Source organism: Triticum urartu, chromosome 6A, assembly GCF_056163025.1.
Source record: "Triticum urartu cultivar PI428250 chromosome 6A, HENAU_Tu73, whole genome shotgun sequence".
Classification (NCBI taxonomy): Eukaryota; Viridiplantae; Streptophyta; class Magnoliopsida; order Poales; family Poaceae; genus Triticum; species Triticum urartu.
In genome coordinates, this window is record NC_141878.1 from 439,451,735 (window position 1) to 439,469,586 (window position 17,852).

Below are 17,852 nucleotides of genomic sequence, written 5' to 3' on the forward strand. Positions count from 1 at the left end.
CGCGGGCTCTTCTGCCGCATCGGGCGCTCCAGGCGGCGGGAAGAAGCGCCGGGCTGCGCCGACTTTGTTTGGCAGCCGGCCAAAGAAGCCCAAGGGCTGGGCTGCGGCGACCCGGCGGGACGAGGCAGCCGCGAAGGCCAACCGCTTCCGTAAGGAAGTGAAGAAGCCGCCGTTGGTCTCTGCGTGAGTATTCTGACTTCAAAGTTTATTCTTTCTTCGTGTTTTGTCTGAGTCTCTGCTCGCCCTTCTTTCTTCAGGGCTCTCCTCTCTCTTGAGCGGGTCGCTGCCGCCTCTGTCATGGGGTCAGTGGGAACGCCCACCACCACTCGGCGGATAGACCTCGCTGCCGACCTCCGGGAGGCGACGGAGCAGAATGCGCAGGAGAAGCGCAATGAAGAAGAAGCCCTCCGCCTAGAGAAGGCAGAGGCCGACAGAGCGGAGGCCTCTGCCAAGAAAAAACTAGCGGAGGCCGAAGCCGCCGCCGCGGCGAAGCAGCAGGCTGAGGAAGCCGCACGCCGCCAGGCAGCCTTGCTTATTACCCCGCTGAACTCTACGCCGCCGCTGCCGGAGTTCACGGGGCAGACTGGAGGAGCCGGCGGGGAGAACCTCATCGAGGAGAGGGAAGGCGGCGAGCCCTCTACTACGAGCGCGAACGTTCCGCCGCCACCTCCGCCGCCCTCTGAAGGCGTGCGAGGCGAGCAGCCAGCGGACCCTCTGGTGCCACCGACCGAAGAAGAGGCCGTGGCGAGGCTACTCCTCCAGGTCGGCTCGCCAGCGCGCCGTCGTCTGGAGAAGGCGACTTCGGCACCCTGCCCCCTGGAGGCCGGCACCGCCAGCTCCGCGGCTCCAGACGCCGAGGCGACGAGCGCCGCACCTGTTGGGTGGGTGCGGGGAGGCGGGACAGGGCCGCTGAACCGGGCGCTCCTGGACGTCCAGGCGAAGCTCCACGCTGAGGGCGACGCCCTCCAGAGCTGCACCAAGGCGTCGCGGGCGGCCGTCCGGGTATGTCTTTTCTTCGGGCCTTTATTTTTCTTGTTCCTCTCTGTGGGGGCGCGCCAGTGCACCCAGTGGGTGTAGTCCCCGAGTTTCGGGTCGGCTGCTGAGCAGGCGGTCCGAAACTCCAACTTGATGAACTTCTGGGTACTAACTTTGTCTGAAATGCTTGTTGCAGGACTACCACAACCTCCGCGTCACCGCCTTCAACCGTAATGTTAAAGAGTTGGGCAAGCGGACCGCCGACTTGGCGGAGAGCCGGAGTAAGTCCTTCTCCTTTTTGTCTTCTCTGCGGGGGCGCGCTAGCGCACCCGCGGGCTGTGGTCCCTGAGATTCGGGGCGACTGCTGAGCAGTCCGGCCGGATATCCCCGGCGACCTACTTTATTGACGACTGCTGTCTTTCTTTCTTTCCTTCAGGGGCCAACACTGCTCTTCAACAGCAGCTGAGCGAAGCCAACTCCGCCCTGCTCGCCAAAGGGGAGGAGTGCGGCAAGCTCGCCGAGGAGCGCGATCTGCTGACCACTCAGTTGGCAGAGCAGAAGGGGCTGCTCGCGAAGTCGCAGAGGGAGGCGGAGGAGACGGAGGCCGCCCTCCTGGCCGAGTTCGCGAGCGAGCGCTCTTCCTGGTCTGACAAGGAGGCGATGCTGTCCTCTGGCTTCCACGAGATTGAAGACATCGTTGATGGTGGGTCTCTTTGTTTTCTTTCTTTGAGCCGCCGACCTAGGTCATGCCGACTCCTGGTTTTTGAATCGCTTTTTGTTTCTTCGTGTCTTTTGCAGACTTCTTCCCTGGGCAGTCTCAGGCCGCTATCCAAGCCATCGAGGCCAATCGTGCAAGTCGGAGGGCGGAGGGCGCAGAGATCGCCGCTGATGCCCCTGAACTCTTGATGAGCACATCTTGAGTATCGAGGCTCGCCTCCGGCCGGCTCACCGGATGCTGCGCTGGCTTCAGCGCGTCGGCGCCCAGGTGATCTCCGCCCTTTGGCCGGATATGCAAGCTCCGCGCACCCCCAGCCTAACGGCCAACTGGTTGGAGGTCGCGGCTCGTCGCCTCGAGGCCTGGAAGGGCTCTTCGGCCCGGGCTGGAGCACGCCGAACCTTGGAGTTCGTCAAGGCGTGGTACCCGGGGCTGGATCTAGACCGGTTGGCCATGCTTCGGTTGGAGGCCCAGCCGGAGCTGGCGGCTGCGGAAGACGCCCTTGTCAAGCGTGCTGCAGCGATCGTCGAGTACACCGACACGAGCATCTTCGTCCCCGAGCGGTCTGAAGACGGCGAGGAGGTCCCGCCGGAGTGGTTTGGGATGAAGCCAGACTACAGCGAAGACTCGGCGGAGGTGATCGGCTCCAACGTCGAGGAGGAGGACGAGGCGGAGGATGAGGGCGAGGCGGAGGCACCAGAAGACGGAGCAGACGGCCAGCCTCAGCCTGACCGCGCCTCCAGCAATGAGCCGCGTGCGACCAATCCGACTACTGCCGGAGGCGATCAAGCCGAGACTAGCCGGCCGACCGCCCGACGACTGACGCGGGCGCCTCCTCCGACCCCCCGACTCCATCTGCCGCCTCCTAAGCTTCCGCTGTGTCTTTTGTTTTATCTGCTTCAGTAGTCTTTTGGAGAACTTGTTAATTCGCACAATTCCACCCGCGGGGTGTATTTTGAACCTCTGCTTGACAATTCGGCCAAGGGCCTGTGTTATATATATGTCTATCTTTTCTTGCTCATTGTTCTTTTGGCTGTTTTCCTTTGCCGCTTTCTCTTAGTTGCCTGCCTTGCCAATCGGATAGCCGCTCTACAGACTGTTGCTGGATCAAGTGCTAGGCTACTTGGGAAAGCAAGTACTTAGCCGATTTTAAGATTGTCCGAGAGTCAGTTTGCGAGAAGGGCTTGGAAGTCGTCTTGAGCTATGTTTTACGCTTTGAGTCCCTAGCCATTTTTTGTGCGATCACCCATTCTACCTTACCTCTGCCCACCGTACAGTCACTCTGCGAGCAGCGGCTTCTGACAGAAGACGGCTTAGATGTTACACACTACTTGTCCGGCTGCAGGAAGCATTTCATAGTGCAAGGCGGCAAGTCCCCGGGCCGACTTGTCGAGCCCGGTGCCAAGCGGCATGAAAAAGAGTAACATACTTGTAGGCATAATTTTTATCATATAGACAAAAGAGGGCAGTCCTCGAGCTCGTCTCAGGGGGCCCGAAGTCTTGGTACTTTAATACAAAGGGTAGCATGGTACATACTGCATTAACTGTAAAATCTTTGGAGAAGATTTGCATTCCATGGCTGCTCTGTCTCCTTGCCGGAGTCATCCCTCTTGCGTGCTCGGGGCTTCTGGGCGTCGATCAGGTAGTAGGAGTCATTGCCTAGTACTTTGCTAATGATGAAAGGGCGTTCCCAAGGCGGCGACAGCTTGTGCTGGCCGGCTGTTCGCTGGGTCAGCAGGAGTACAAGGTCGCCCTCTTGGAAAGATCTTGACTTGACCTTCCTGTTGTGGTATCGGTGCAGGCTCTGCTGGTAGATGCTGGACCGGCTGAGTGCCAACGCCGGCCCTCTTCCAGCAGATCGACACCGTCTTGTCGTGCTTCTTCTGCTTCCTCCTCGGTGTACAAGGTGACTGGTGGGGAGTCGAACTCTATGTCCGTTGGGATGACTGCTTCCGCACCGTAGATGAGGAAGAAGGGCGTGAAGCCGGTTGACTTGTTTGGAGTCGTGCGCAGACTCCAGAGGACGGCTGGCAGCTCGTCGAGCCAGCAGCCAGCCGAGCGCTCCAGAGGCTCGATCAACCAAGGCTTGATGCCGGACAGGATGAGGCCGTTTGCTCGCTCCACTTGGCCGTTTGACTGCGGGTGGGCGACGGACGCTAGGTCCAGTCGGATGCCCTGTGTTGCGCAGAAACGGGCCAAGGCGCCTTTGGAAAAATTTGTGCCGTTGTCGGTGATGATGCTGTGTGGTATGCCGTACCGAATTATGATATCGGTGATGAAGGTCACGGCAGTCGGACCGTTCAGTTTCTTAATTGGCTTTACTTCCACCCACTTGGTGAACCTGTCCACTGCAACAAGTAGGTGAGTCAGACCACCTCGTGCTATTTTAAATGGTCCCACCATGTCTAGGCCCCAAACAACGAAAGGCCAAGCAATGGGGATGGTCTTGAGCGCGGAAGCCGGCTGGTGCGGCTTGGAGCTGAACTTCTGGCACCCTTTGCATTTTTGGACCAACTCCTTGGCCTCTTCCAAGGCAGTCGGCCAAAAGAAACCGTGCCGAAAAGCTTTGGCAACGAGTGCTCTTGAAGCCGCATGGTGGCCACATTCGCCTTGATGGATGTCTTTGAGGATCGCCTGGCCTTGCTCTGGCTCTACGCAACGCTGGTAGACACCAGTGACGCTGCGCCTGACCAGCTCTCTGTTGATTATGGTATAGGCTGCTGCCCGGCCTTGTACTTGCCGAGCTGAGGTCCATGAGGGTGCTGCTATTTCGTCGACTATCAGAACTACGACTTGGACGAGGGCGGCTGGGCTGGGAGGCGGCGGGCTGGAGTCAACAACCGCTTGTTGGGCTGATGAAGTCCCCAGCCCGACTGGCTCGGTCCTTGGGCCGAGTTCTGGAATCCTCAAGTCCATCACCGCAGTCCCCGGGCCGGGCTCGACTGTGGCAGCTTTGGAGTCGCCCGCCAAAGTCCCCGTTCCGACTGCCGGAACTCTAGAGTTGGGTCCGCCGTCTTCGGGAGGAGCCGGCACAAAGATGGAGTCTGATTCTGGTGAAGGCTTGACAGACGGCTTGAGGAGGCGTTGAAGGGCGACGCCAGATGGTATTTCTTGGCGGGTAGAGCTGATTCGTGCCAAGGCGTCTGCTTGGTCATTGTCGTTTCTTGGCACATGGAGGAACTCGCACCCTTCGAAATACCCGCTGAGTTGCTGCACGAGGAAACAGTAGCTCGCCATGTTTGCGTCTTTGGCGTCCCAGTCGCCAGACGACTGCTGGACCACTAAGTCCGAGTCGCCATAACACAAGATCCGGCGGATGCCAAGTTCTTTGGCAAGCCGGAGCCCGTGAATGAGCGCCTCGTACTCGGCCACGTTGTTGGAGGCGGCAAAATGGATTTGCAGTGCATATTTGAGCTTGTCGCCTTTGGGAGAGGTGAGGATGACGCCGGCTCCCAAGCCGGTGCGCATCTTGGAGCCGTCGAAGTGCATCCGCCAATGGGTGGAGTCAGGTGCTGGAGGCAGGTACTGGGTCTCGGCCCAGTCGACGAGGAAGTCGGCCAGTGCTTGTGATTTGATAGCGGTGCGGGGCTGGTAGTAGATGGTGTAAGGAGCCAGCTCTATGGCCCACTTGGCCACTCGACCAGAGGCATCACGGCTGCCGATGATCTCGGTAAGTGGAGCCGTGCAGACCACCGTGATTGGATGTTCTTGAAAGTAAGGCTTCAATTTCTTGGCAGCAAAGTGCACGCCATAGCACATCTTCTGGTAGTGGGGGTAGTTCTGCTTGGAGGTCGACAGTACCTCGCTCAGGTAATATACTGGTCTCTGGATAGGTAGCGCCTTGCCTTCCTCCTTGCGCTCTACTACAATGACTGTGCTGACTACTCGGCTGGTGGCGGCGATGTACAGGAACATAGGTTCCTTGGGAGTCGGAGCCGCCAAGACGGGTGGAGTAGTCAGCATCTTCTTGAACTGGTGAAAAGCTTGATTCGCCTTATGGTTCCACTCAAAAAAAGTGGTCTTCTTCATGAGTTGGTATAAGGGGAGAGCTTTCTCGCCCAGCCGACTAATGAATCGGCTGATGGACGCCAAGCAGCCGGTGAACTTCTGCACATCCAGCAGTCGGCTAGGTACCTCCATTCTCTCGATGGCCTTGATTTTTACTGGGTTGCATTCTATGCCGCGTTCAGAGACCAGGAAACCTAGCAGCTGGCCGGCTGGTACTCCGAAGACACACTTCTCGGGGTTGAGCTTGATCTGGAACCGACGCAGGTTCTCAAAGGTCTCGTTGAGGTCTTCCAGCAATGTTCCCCGCTTTTCCGTCTTTACCACCACGTCGTCCACGTAAACGTGGGCCTTCCTACCGAGCTGCTTGAGGAGGCACTTCTGCATGCAACGCTGAAAGGTGGCGCCGGCATTCCTTAGGCTAAACGTCATGGTGAGGTAGCAGAATGCTCCAAACGGCGTGATGAAGGCGGTCTTCAATCTATCAGCCGACTTCAGCTTGATCTGGTGATATCCTGAGTACGCATCGAAGAAACTCAACAGCTCGCATCCGGCTGTGGAGTCTATCACCTGATCAATTCTCGGAAGAGAAAACGGGTCCTTGGGGCAGGCCTTGTTGAGGCTCGTGTAGTCAATACACAATCTCCATTGCTTGTTCTTCTTTAGCACCAGGACCGGATTTGCCAGCCACTCCAGGAAGAAAACTTCCATAATGAAGCCGACTGCTAGGAGTCGGGCTATCTCTTCTCCGACAACTCTTCTCTTCTCTTCTGATAAGCGGCGCAGGGGCTTCCTGACCGGCTTTGCATTAGATCGGACGTGTAACTTGTGCTTGGCGAATTCCGTCGGCACACCTGGCATGTCTTTGGGAGACCATGCGAAGATGTCCCGATTCTCACAGAGGAAATCGATGAGCTCGCCTTCCTATTTGCTGTCGAGGTTTGCACCTACGACGGCGTACCTCTCTGGGTGTTCCGGATTCAAGGGTATCTTCTTTGTCTCTTTGGACGGCTTGAACAAACCTTCAGCTTCCGACTCCTTCGGGTCGGGCGATATCTCCGGCTGCTTGCCGGCCATCGCCACAGCTTGCTCAAGGAGTCGCTTCTCGGCCGCAATCACCAGGGGCTCGGCCAGCCGACTGCTGTCGACCGCGCAAGCGGAGGACTTCCGGTAGTCGCCGGCCACAGTCAGAATTCCCCTGGAACTGGGCATATTCATCTTGAGGTAGGCGTATTGGGGGACCGCCATGAACTTGGCCAAGGCGGGCCGGCCAAGTAGCGCATGGTATGGGCTCTCAAGGTCCACCACCTCAAACCAAACAGACTCTCTTCGAAAGTGATCTTTGTCCCCAAAGAGGACGTCAATCAATATCTTGCCGATTGGTGAATAGGAAAGCCTAGGAACAATGCCGTGGAACATAGTCCAGCTGTTCTGAAGCTGTCTCTGCTTGATTCCTAACTTCTCCATGGTGTCCTTGTACAGGATGTTGATGTTGCTGCCCCCATCTATCAGAACTCGCGAGAAACGAGCGGCCCATTTGTCCGTGGCAAAGGTGGCGTCCAGGACCAAGGCATAGGAGCCCGGACTCGGCATCACTTCTGGGTGGTCAGCCCTGCTCCAGCTGATGGGCCTCTCTGACAAGTGCATGAACTCTGGCGTCTCTGAGGCTACCGCGTTCACCTCTTGTCACTGCAGCCGCCTGCTGCGTCGATCGTCAGCCACACTGGTGAACACCACGTAGGCTCCGTGCTCTTCAGGGTACTCATCTTGTACTGCGCCAACTGGCCTGACTGCTGGCTGTTGGGGCGGAGGCGGAGGCGGCTGCCCGGTAGGCGGGGGTGGCAGGAGGCCGTCTCCCTTGGCGATCCTGGTGAGCCAGTGGCACTTCTGGGTGGTGTGATTCGATGGCTTCGCGCCGCTGTGGAACTTGCAAGGTCCATCCAAGGTCTGCTCGTAGGATAAGGCCAGCAACCAGTTCGGCTTGCCGCCTTTCTGTCGCTTGGGCGGAGGCTGCTCTTCTGGCTACTGGGCTTCGACGGTCGCGACCTGCCGGCTGCTAGAAGCCGGCTGCGGGGCCTTGCGCTTGTGGTCGCCCTGCTATTGTCGCCGGCCGGCGTCTGCTGCCGGAGTTCTTGGAGCCTGAGGAGCTACTTTGCCAGTCGTGCGGATTTGAATTTCCGTCTTCATGGAGGAGTCGGCCGTAGCGTACTTCTCCGCTATGATCAGCAGCTCGTCGAGGGTTTCTGGCTCGTCGCAGAGGAGCTTGTGCTTGAGGAGGGTGCCTTCTCGGCACCCGGCTGTGAAGTACTCGATGGCCTGCACCTTGTGCACGCCCTCGCAGGAGTTCCGGAGCTCAGCCCAACGCGTGAGGTAGTCGCGAGTTGACTCATCAGGACCTTGCACACATAGGGAGAGCTGGCGAGGCTTGGGAGGACGCTTGTACATGCTGGTGAAGTTGCGTATGAATGCTTCAGTGAAGTCGACCCAGCTGTTGATGCTGCGGGGCTTTAGGCTGTTCAGCCATGTCCGGGCCGTGCCCTGGAGCATGAACGGAACATACTTTACGGCGACACGCTTGTTGCCGTTTGCTATGCTGACAGCCATGGAGTAGTCGACTAGCCAATCTTCCAGCTTCACGGAGCCGGTATACTTGGGCGTGTCTCTTGGGAGCGTGAACCCTCTGGGAAAGGGCTCGTCCCGAATGCGGGGCCCGAAACAAGGCGGACCCAGCTCGTCTTCTTCTTCCAGCGCCAGGGACCGGTGAAGTCGGCCGATCCGGTGGCGGGCGTCATTCTCACCGACCCCCTGTCGGCAGCCAAGGCGGTCACCGAGAGTCGGATGGTCAAAAGGCGGCGGGGAGACTCGCCTCTCCTTGCGGGGAGGGGGAGGCGGACAGTCGTCCCGCCGTTCCACTGCACTCGGGCGGCCGTCTCGGTCGCGCTCTACGGTAATCCGAGTCCGACTGTGGCTGACAGCCGGCTCCTTGTCCTTTCTTCCTCGGGCACCGCCAGTCAGCGTCCGAGACGTCGCGCCTTGATCTCGATGCGGGTCGTCGTTTGGCCGATGCGGCGCCTCTGTGCGGCAGCCGGCCTTGTTCTGTGCGCGGCCGCGTCGAGGAGCCGCTGGACTTGCTCCATCATGAGGCGGCGCTCTTCGCCCTCGAAACTGTCCAGCTCATCCGCCGCTGCCTGGGTGGCTCGGATGTTCTCCGCTGGTGTGGCATACACGGGGCGGCTAGCCCCAAACAGGCTGGCGATGGCTACGCCGCGCTGCTGAACCGCGCCAAGGCGGCTGGGCCCTGCCGGAGCCGGCGAGCCGCCAACAGCGCGATCCATCTCCCGCTGGTTAGCTTCTGACAAACGTCTCACGCTGGCTAGCTTCTTCGCGCCTTCGACAAGCTGAAGGCGGCGCGCTTCTGACGTCTCCGCGTCAGCATCTTCCGGAATGGGCGCAGCTAGGTCTTGCAGCACCGCGCCAAGTGAGTCGGGCGCCCTTCCACCAGGGAACTCATCATGACTGATGACCAGCACCTCAGTGACGGTGCTCCCATCGCTCTCCGCGTGGGGGAGAGGTTCGTCGTAGACCACCACGTTGGAGGGGAAAGCATGGACCGACGCGGTGTCGGAGTCGACCAGCATTGGGTTGGTGGAGCCTACGGACTCCAAGTCTACGACAGGCTCGCCGGAAACGTGGAGTTGATCGACGAGGCCCGCGAGGAGGTTTTTGGGGCCGCCTACGCCTGCGTCGGACGCAGGTTGATCGGGGAGGCGGACCTCGCCGACAAGTTCGGCCAAGGAGCTGGCTGCGCAGGCGATCTCCATGCCGCGCAGCGCGTCGACGCAAACTTCGTCTGGCGTGCCTGGCTGGCTGCGCTCGCCAGGGAGGAAAAGGGTTCCCATCCAGAACAGATCTCCAGACGGCGGTGCACCATGCCCCACGGTGGGCGCCAAATGTCAGGGGTTTGGTGCGACATATGCCAATGGATGGCTTATCATGGTGGGGGCGAGTAGAACGTCGCCGGTGCCTGGAAATGGGATGAGGCGAAGGCATGCACGCCGGTGAATCTTACCCAGCTTCGGGGCTCTTCGGGGAGATAATACCCCTACTGCTGCTCTGCAGGGTCTCCGCATGATCACTATGGTCAAGTGTTTACATGGTCGCTCCTTGAGCTGTGTATGCTGGTAGGAGAGGGCAAGGCTAGCTCTCTCCCTCTATCTGGTGAGGTATCGAACTACTGGGATCCAACCCTTTGCATGGGTGCCCTGGGGGTTTATATAGGCCTACCCCCCATGGGGACAATGGTAATGTGACTGGGCGCAGGCCCAGCCGTCAATGTCTCTGACCTCCGACTTCTCCGCTGACTACTGGGGCCCGCCGACTGGTGGGCCCCGCCGACTGGTCTGGTACGGAGCCGACAGGCCGCGTCCGCTGCGGGCGGGTCTTGCCGGCTCCTGATTACTATAGCCGTGCTCCTGATGATGCAAGCTTGGTCATGGGGTCGTGGCAACAGCCCCGCCGCCTGGCGGGCGATCACTGTGGCCACTCCCCATCTCTTCTTGATTAATGGCGTGTGAGCCCGGGGGAGGGCTCGGCCGACTCCCCTGGGCCGACTCCCGTTGGCTCCGACTGGCGGTGCTCCCGCCGTCTCCCGAGGTCTCGCTGGCTGGTGGGCCCTGCTGCCTCCAGGCAGTACAGACAAGCCATCGTGGGCGCAAGACCAGGTACAATGGTGCTGATGTCAGGGCCGGCTGGGCAACAGTGCCACGCCGCGGGGAGATCTTCTCAAGTACGATGCGCTGTAGCCATGCCTGCCCTTGGTAAGGGGCGGGGAGTGGGCTTCATTGTAGCCACGCCCCCGCCCCGTCCCCCTCGATGAGGTCACGGTTTGTTGGAGTCGCCGGCCGACTCCCCAAAGCCGGCTTCTCTGGAAGTCGTCCCTGGGAATCAGCCGTTAGCGGGCAGTCGGCCGCCTTGCCGTAGACTCCCCAGGAGGCGGCTCTTCGCCTTGTGGTCTTGAGGGGCGCAGCCTGCCCCGATGTCTTGAAAGGTCGTGGGGCTTGGGTTGGCCTACCCGTGGCCCATTACTCCGACAGTGGTGCTACTATAAGCCCATGGTACTTCTGTGCTCGTCCGAATACGGGGCGCGTACGTACATGACCGGGAAATGGCCCTTCACTTAGCCATAGGAGTTTGACAATGGTGCTACTATATAGCCCATGGTACTTCTGTGCTCGTCCGAATACGGGGCACGTACTTACATGACCGGGAAATGGCCCTTCACTTAGCCATAGGAGTTTGACAATGGTGCTACTATATAGCCCATGGTACTTCTGTGCTCGTCCGAATACGGGGCGCGTACGTACATGACCGGGAAATGGCCCTTCATTAATGCGGAGGAATCCCGAAGATTCCGATTAGTCATCGAGTGGTTGACTAGTCTCTCGCTATATCTTGACAGTCAGTTTTCGTCTTTATCTACTAAGGTGCTCATCCGGATAAACCAGGGCACAATCGCAGTAGTTCTCCCAGTGCTACCTTAGCCGATATAACGGAACATAAGGTACCAAAACATGGGAGCCGGGCAAACCCAACATTTGACAAAAGACATGATTCGGAGCTGATGCATATAGGGCCAAACTCGCGACGCCGAACACTCCCTAAGGTGTTTGGTCTTTATAACATATACCGGGCTAAACAATGCCCTTTATAAGAAACCCCATGTGTCCAGGTACGTGCGAAATCCTGGCGTGGCCACATGCCAATAACGCCGACATCCTTCTCGGTTGTGTGGAGTATCCGAAGGATGTGAGCAACAAGAGACAGTAAAAAAGGTTTATGCATGGCCTTAATCTAAAAAGAAACCTTTGGGCGGGTCCCTGCTGCATGTTTGCGCGTGTATCTCCGTTTTGCCATGTCCTGGACTGGTGTAGCATGATTGTCACCTGCAAAAGGAAAGAACTTAGGTGAAAGTTGCCATGCCAAAAGAAGAGTGAATTATCAAAATTCCAGAGAGGCCTAGTTGAGCAGGGCTGGCCCTGATTACACGCGGGAAGCCCCTGGTATCGTTTTATGAGGGTGCGAAAACCAATCTCATGCATGTATGATGGAACGCCGTACTCGTCTAACCGTGTCCGTGGTCTTGACGACCTGCCATTTTTTCTGGTTGGTGAGGCCGTCTAGTGTGCGGCTGTTAGAGCTGCCACGTCCTCTTCCGTTCGTAAAGAACAGTTGGTATTTCTGCTACATGTAATGACGCCTCGTGGACCGGGCATCTTGAGCTTGAGAAAAGCATAATGCGGTATTGCGTTAAAACGAGCGAAAGCCGCCCTTCCGAGTAGTGCTTGAAAATCACTCTGGAATGGAGCGATGCGAAAAGTTAACGTTTCACTCCGGAAGTTATCGGGAGAACCGAATACCACCTCTAGTAGTAGAGAGCCCGTGCAGTGGGCCTCTTGGCCTGGTATTACTCCCTTGAAGGTAGTATTGTTGTGGCTTATTTGTGTCGGGTCTATCCCCATTTTGCGGACTATGTCCTGATATATCAGATTTAGATCACTGCCGCCGTCCATGAGGACCCTTGTGAAATGGTACCCATTTATTGTTGGGTCTAACACCAAGGCCATCAGTCCTTCGCGCCGGATATGTGTATCGTGATCCCTCCGATTGAAAGTGATCGGGCAGGCCGACCAGGGGTTGGGCCTAGGGGTGACGGGCTCTATGGCGCGTGTGCATCGGAGTGCGTGATTGCTTCTCCTCTTTGTCACCTGGATCACGTTTACTGTTTTAACCTCTGGTGGGAACTTTTTCTGTCCTCCGGCGCTTTGCTGGCAAGGTTCATCCTCGTCTTCGCTTGGTGTCTCTTCCCCTTTGTGTTCGGCGTTTAGCTTACCGGCCTGCTTGAAGACCCAACATTCTCTGTGGGTATGATTTGCAGGTTTGTCTGGGGTGCCGTGAATCTGATAGAGTTTGTCAATAATTTTGTTTAGCCCAGATTGTCCTTCTCTGCTGCCTTTGAAAGGCTTTTTCCGCTGACCTGGTCGAGAGCCCCTGAATTCGGCGTTTACCGCCGTGTTATCTGGGCTACCGTCTTTATTTCGACGCTTGTTTTTGTTGCATCGTGGTTTACCATTGCCATCCCTGACTTCGGATGTGCTTGGGTCGCTGGTGCTGCTACAGGCCAACCAACTATCCTCACCCGCACAAAAGGCGGGTCATGAGGCTTGTTAGGGCTGCCATTGTTCTTGGTTTTCCTTGACCGAGGTGTCTAGTTAGCCATTCGTCTCGGACGCTGTGTTTGAAAGCTGCTAAGGCTTCGGCGTCCAGACAGTCGACAATTTGGTTCTTCTTGGTGAGGAACCTGTTCCAAAGCTTTCGGGCAGACTCTCCGGACAGTTGGATTATATGACTTAAATCGTCTGCATCCGGAGGTCGGACATAAGTCCCTTGAAAATTGGCCCGGAAAGCATCCTCGAGCTCCTCCCAACTTCCAATTGAGTTTTTGGGGAGGCTTTTTAGCCAATGCCTAGCTGGCCCTTTAAGCTTGAGGGGCAAGTATTTAATGGCATGGAGATCGTCTCCATGAGCCATATGGATGTGGAGGATGAAGTCCTCTATCCAGACTCCAGGGTCTGTGGTTCCGTCGTATGCCTCTATGTTCACCGGTTTGAATCCCTCTAGGAATTCGTGATCCAGCACCTCATCACTAAAACATAAGGGGTGTGCGGCACCCTTGTATTGGGATGCGCCATGGTGTTCGGACGGTTGTAGTATTCGGTGGTGGTTGTGTACCGTAGCGCGCTTCCTAGATCCATAGATAGATCTGGTCGTGCCAGATTTTTGACGCAAGTTCTCACGTAGATCGTGTGTTGACTTATGCGTGACTTTGTTAGCCGCTCTATCGCGTTCACAGGGTGGTGGATCCAGCCGGTTGGCCGTATCGCTTTTCGTCTGTATGGGCTCTAAGGCCTCATCGTCGAATTCTGGTAATAGCTTGCGCTTTGGATAGCTATTTGGATGGTAACTTCCACCATACTTTGTTACTTTGTTCCACTTGCTGTTGAGCGTATTTTGTGAGACCTTGAGCCTTTGCTTCTGTTTCTTCAGGCTTCTCGCTGTGTCAATAAGCCTTCTGCGGAGGTTCTCTTGCTCCAAGTGTGTTTCTGGGATGATGGGTGCATCTTCGTCCGGACTGTTTTCTTCCCTAGACGGGGATTGATGAGGCTTATCCTTGGCGTCATCGTGTTCGGACGTCGGATCCGTACTATGTTTGCAGTTTGCGTCTTGATCGTGTTCTGCCACCGGGGTGTTGCAGTTGTCGTCTCTCCCAGAGTCGCATGGACTATTATTGTCGCTGTTCTTGCTATGGCGGGACTTAGAGTGGCGCCGCTGACGTCGGCGCTTGGGTTGCTTCTTGGAGATGTCATCCTCCGCTGTCTCATCGCTGTTGGCTTCTTTGGGGGTGTCCACCATGTATACGTCATGTGACGAAGTAGCGGTCCAGCGCCCTGTGGGCGGTGGTTCCTGTTCGTCTCCTGCATCGTCGTCCAAACATTTGATGTCTTCGGAGTCGAAGTCGAGCACGTCGGTTAAGTCGTCGACAGTGGCTACTAAGTGGGTGGTGGGTGGGCAACGAATTTCTTCGTCGTCCACATCCCATTCTAGCCGGACATAGTTCGGCCAGGGTTCTCCTGACAGGGAGAGAGGCCTTAATGAATTTAGCACATCTCCGAAAGGTGAGTGCTGAAAGATATCTGCGGAGGTGAACTCCATGATCGGTGCCCCGTCGGTTTCGACAGGCACAGATGTAGGCAGCTCGGAGTCCGTGGCTAGGGATAAATCCAGTGGTTCGGTGACACGGCTCTCGTACGGGGTGAAGTCAGTATCCAGCTCTATCGCCACTGAGAGTGCGGCCTCCATGGCGGGGTCCATCCATCCGTTATCGGATGGCGCGACTTGCTCCGGATTAAAGGCCGGAGTAGCTACGGATGTGATCTCCCGAACACTGTCCGACGGTAGAGTTACGTCTTGCTCGTCGTGACTGCGCGGCGCGTCCGGCATGGGCTTGAATCCGTCGAAGATCAAGTCTCCGCGGATATCGGCCGTGTAGTTCAAGTTTCCAAATCTAACATGATGGCCAGGGGCGTAGCTCTCAATCTGCTCCAGATGGCCAAGCGAATTGGCCCACAGTGCAAAGTCGCCGAATATGAAGATCTATCCGAGGAGGAAAGCCTCACCCTGGACCGCATCGCTAGCGATGATCGAAGGATCCATCAAGCCTTATGGTGAGGACACAGTGGAACTCTCAATGAAAGAACCAATGTCGGTGTCAAAACCGGCGGATCTCGGGTAGGGGGTCCCGAACTATGCGTCTAAGGCGGATGGTAAAAGGAGGCAGGGGACACGATGTTTACCCAGGTTCGGGCCCTCTTGATGGAGGTAAAACCCTACGTCCTGCTTGATTATTCTCGATGATATGAGTATTACAAGAGTTGATCTACCACAAGATCAAAGAGGCTAAACCCTAGAAGCTAGCCTATGGTATGATTGTATCTTGTCCTACGGACTAAAACCCTCCGGTTTATATAGACACTGGAGAGGGCTAGTGTTACACAAGGTCGGTTACAAAGGAGGAGATATCCATATCCGTATTGGCTAGCTTGCCTTCCACGCCAAGCAGAGTCCCATCCGGACATGGGACGAAGTCTTCAATCTTTTATCTTCATAGTCCAACAGTCCGGCTGTCCGAAGACGCCCTAATCCAGGACTCCCTCAGCAGGAATCGCCGGTATTCATCATCAAGAGATCATGGTGCAAGAGAACCGTGCTTATCAATTTTATCCCGCCATCGTTGAGAATCCTAAGCGAATTAAGTTCCCATCTGTCAACCCCCAAGAAGACTCGACTATCTTCGCCATTTCCTGTTACATGATGGCCGAGTGTCTTCTTATTTCCAAGTTAGTCCGAGATGTCATTCAAGCTAGGAGATTGCTTGGTGCTTCCTTACCTAAGTCTCCGCCAGCTTCTCCAACCCATCCGCCTCGTCCATCCAGAGTTTCGGATTCTGCAGTTCCACTCACTAGTCCCTTAGCTTCTTTGTTAGTCCCCGAGCGTTTTCTCAAGCGTAGGGTGAAGTCCTTCATGTAGTACATGTGCATTTGCTCTAGTATTATGCTTGTGTGTGCTTGTATGGAGTAGTTTTGTAGCTTGTTTGTTGTGTGCTTTATTGCAATCGATCGTTTTCTCTTGCTTCTTTATTTGAATCTTCGGTGTTACCCCCTTATGGAAAATTGCTCATGAACCGATACCGGATCAGAAGAAGCCATGAGAAGTACATATATACACCAAGGAACTGAGTTAAAAGCAATGAGATTTTCAGCTGACAACATTGTATTGTAGACATCCAGACTGAATACAAGTCATATTTTGCTCAGACTCTCGATAACAAGTACCCGTCAGAGATCCATCTTTACTGTAACAATGATTAAATCAGCAGGAGAACCAAATTGGATCCAAGTCCAACCGTGCATTTGAAGCTAGAGGTATGGTCCGTACCCGATGATTGATTCTGCCACGAGTCAGTTTTGAAGCATGCGACATCCAGAAGTTAGTCTGGATATGCAATGAATTCAGCAAGGACAAACAGACAATTCTTGTCAAACAAGTAATCAACAGCCGGAATGTCAAGAATATATATATATATATATATGTCATCCCATTCGCAAAGAAAAGCAACACAATATTTCTCGATGAAGCGTACAAAGCAAGATTCCTCAATCTTCTTCAGTAAGATACTGCAACAACTTCTGGCATAAGGTACCGAGTCTTCCCTAGCAAATCTTTAAGAGGGGAGCTTCTAAGGTACGGTATACAGCCTTCCTCGCAAGATATCTGCCGAAAGCTTCGAGCACAAGCCATCCAGTCTTCCTCGGCATGATATCTCGATGGCTTCCAACATAAGCTGCCCAGTCTTCTTCAGTACGACACTGGTACAAGATATTAAACAGTGAGTTGTCAGCATATGACAATGTTTCCAAGTGGTAGGTCTACAATAGTTAAGTCAGAAATAAGAATCAGTTAGAACAAAGGTATGCCTTGAGAATCAGATATCTCTTCATACAATGAGTATGCTTCCAAGTTCATGCACGTCCTTCGCACAAGGAAGAATTCACTATACACAATCGACAACCTAACTGGATATGCAAGTGAAGGAAAACCAGTGGGTGATGCAAGAGCTGCCAAGACAACCTTGAGAACCGACAACCTCGAGAATCAGATATCTCTTCATACAATGAGTATGATTCCTAGACAGACTGGAGGCCGGATCCCTGCTATGGTGGACCCTTCTGTCGTTGGAGCAGCTGAGCTGGGGTGAACGACGGCGCAACAGGAGTAGGACAAACCACACAAGGTTTTCTTTGACAACTATCTGTAAGAGAAGTAATTCTGTAAGGGCTCATTTGATGTGGAGGATTCTAACAACGCAGGGATAGGAAATACGCAGTAAGAGGATAAGAATGCATGTGCAAAGAATTTCAAATGACATGATTTCTGTCAATCTGGGTTTTTGGTTCACAGGAATTGGAAGGTCACAGGAATGCAAAGAAGCATGGTCAAATTAAGTAAACCACAAGAAAACGTATAGTTATAATGCTATTATGCTACTATCACTTAGTCTTGTTCTTCATGAATAGGAATTTGAAAAGGAGGGCCAAATGGATATTGAAATTCCTACGGTTTTTCTTTGAAAGAGACACTAAAGGAACAAATCCTGTAGTTTTCCTTTGCTCCATTCCTTTGAACCAAATCCATTAATAGTAGTACCATAGGAAACTTTCAAATTCCTATGTTCTTTCCTTCACTTTTCCTTTCAACGACTGGAAATTATAGTAGGCAGGCTTGAACAGGGAAAATCCTACACTCAAAAAATATTTTTGTGCCACTTCTACTACTTTGGACCCATGCCACTGCCCTACTAGCTCAACTCCCAAGCCCATCTACAAATGCACAGCTCAAATGCACAGAAATAAATAATGATGTCATTCAAGAGAGTCGATCACGGATAGCTAAGTTGCCTGGTACCTCACTGCTTGTCATATAGTAGGAGAAACTAATTGTATTTCACGTTACTACGTGTGCTCAGTGGACAATATACATACAT